At 33.1% G+C, this 2299-nt stretch overlaps 1 non-coding gene across 1 annotated transcript; it reads right to left on the bottom strand.

Annotated features, from left to right (window-relative positions):
• Positions 1 to 1894: 1894 nt before the first annotated feature.
• LOC122044593 lies at positions 1895 to 2000 on the bottom strand. The gene has a single exon (XR_006129626.1). It is a non-coding gene; the product is annotated as a small nucleolar RNA R71 (small nucleolar RNA).
• Between the last annotated feature and the right edge of the window lie 299 nt (positions 2001 to 2299).

The following is a 2299-nucleotide window of genomic DNA, read 5'->3' as shown; positions in this document are numbered from 1 at the left end:
TCTTCATCGTAGATAAGCTTTTCTTCCCTTTCTCTTCTTGAGTTTTGGGATTAAGATGCTTGTAATTTTCTTGTCTTTGGATTTCTTTCCTTATTCTATGGATTAGATCTCTTTGTTCTAGGATGGAGGGAGTATTTGTAATATGATTTGATGTAAACTCTTGTGGATTTACCAATTTCCTATTTCTATGATATTAACCTATTTTGTATCTATTTGATCTTGTGTGGATTGATGTGATTGGGCTTGATTACCATACTTGATTGAATGTTTGAGTGTCTTGTGGATCTTGTAGAGGTAATCCCTCATTCGATTATCCAAGGGACGTACGTGATAGAAATGCCCGTGTAAGGACGATTGAGGGATAATCTTGAGGGTGAAATAAGGTCATTCAAGGGGGTAAGATAGTTTGTATACATTAATCTTTTATATCTTGATTTGGTTGAGAAGTAATGAATTTCTATGTTGATTTTTCGAGGGACGCATGTGACAGGTAAGCCCATGTAAGGACATCATAGGAATCATTCCTAATTGATCACATTTAGATATAGATTTTAGTCTTAAGCCGGTTGTCTATTGCAAGAGAGAATCGACAACCTTCTACAAATGATGGACAATTGAGGAATAAGATATGGTAGATCATTTACATTGAATAATATTACAAAGAAACCAAAACTACTAGAACACCCTTTTATCGTAGCCCTTATTCCTGTTTTTATGCTTTACTTGTCATAGCTGCACTTAGTTTTAAAAATCCATTGATCAGTTGTTTAGCTAATTTGTGTTGAGATATCTTTAGTGATTATATCCAGTCCCTGTGGATATGATATCTTTCTTTATTACTGATGACGCATCCGTACACTTGCGGATTGTTAACAAGTTTTTGGCGCCGTTGCCGGGGACTGCGCTATAACATTAGAGATTATCAATTGAATTAGACTAAACATAACTTTTCTTTTATTTTCATTAGCATAATTGTAACTAGTCTTTAGAATTCTGTTTTCATAATTTTTGCATATCTTTCTACTTCTTGACAATTCATTTTGTTGCAATTCCAATTCTAATCCTAACTTTGTATTCTTGATTTCTAGCATTCTAGTATAGTGTTTCTCTGTTTCTCTTTTGATCTAACTTTTCTCTTTCTTTCTTCTTTTCTTTTGAACAAATATATCTTGCAACCTTGTTCTTGTGTATGCAAAGATCTAATTTTGTAGGAGAACTTCTTCCTCTAGACCTTGAAATAGACAGAACATTGTATAGAAGAAGAACTTCGTAAAGGCATCAAAAATAACAAGAACTTGTAAACACATTAGCTGATTAGCATATGAATTATTCTAGACATTTTTCTTTTTTTTTTCCTTTTGACTTTTCTTTCTTGTTTTCATTATGCGCTTTCTTTCTTGCAATTTAAATTCTGCATTTTATTTCTTGCTTTTCATATTGCATTTTATTTCTTGTCTTTGATTCTTCAATTTTTTTTTTCTTCTTCTAATAATTTTTTCTTGAATATCCATGAGCACTAACATGTCAAGCAGGCCCATGAGAAATTTTTCTACACTCTTTTCTGCAAGATTTTTATCTCCCATTGTGCAACCTCAAATTGAAGCAGAAAGTTTCCAACTAGACCCAGAGTTAATTTTCATGATACAAGGTCACAAATTTGGAGGAGAAGTATCAAAAAGTCCTTATCTGCATCTTGAAACATTTTTAGAGATTTGTGATATGGTTAAATGTGAAGGAGTGTCAGCAGATGCAGTTCGATTGATGACATTTCCTTTCAGTATCAAGGATAAAGCAAGGACTTGGTTATATTCTCTCCATCCTCAAAGTATCACAAGTTGGGAGCAATTGGAGAAGCAATTTCTGAATCAGTTTTTCCCTTTAAGTAGAATAGTGTATATATGGAATTGCATAACAAATTTTATTCAGGCATATGGAGAATCATTATTTGAAGCATGGGATAGATTCAAGAGTCTTCAAAGACAATGCCCTCATCATGGTTTTGAAAAATGGTTGATTCTGCACATATTCTATGGGAAAATTTCTTTCTCAGACAAGAGTTTATTAGATTGATCAGTTGGAGGATCTTTTATGGATAAAAGTGTAAATGAAGCATATATGTTAATTGACCAAGTGACATTGAACCTCTATGAATGGTCGAACATAAGTTGGATGAAATTTCCCTCAAACATTCATGAAGTGCAAGCCATAAATGCTATAGAGCCTACCAAACAAATTGTAACTCAACCATCTATGAGTCTTGAAAATCACAAGTCACAGAATGGGGAGTTCAAACATTTGG

This window comes from Zingiber officinale, chromosome 2A, assembly GCF_018446385.1.
Source record: "Zingiber officinale cultivar Zhangliang chromosome 2A, Zo_v1.1, whole genome shotgun sequence".
In the NCBI taxonomy this organism is placed as follows: domain Eukaryota; kingdom Viridiplantae; phylum Streptophyta; class Magnoliopsida; order Zingiberales; family Zingiberaceae; genus Zingiber; species Zingiber officinale.
The sequence above is the reverse complement of the archived record's forward strand: the minus strand, read 5'-3'. Positions and strand labels throughout refer to the sequence as shown.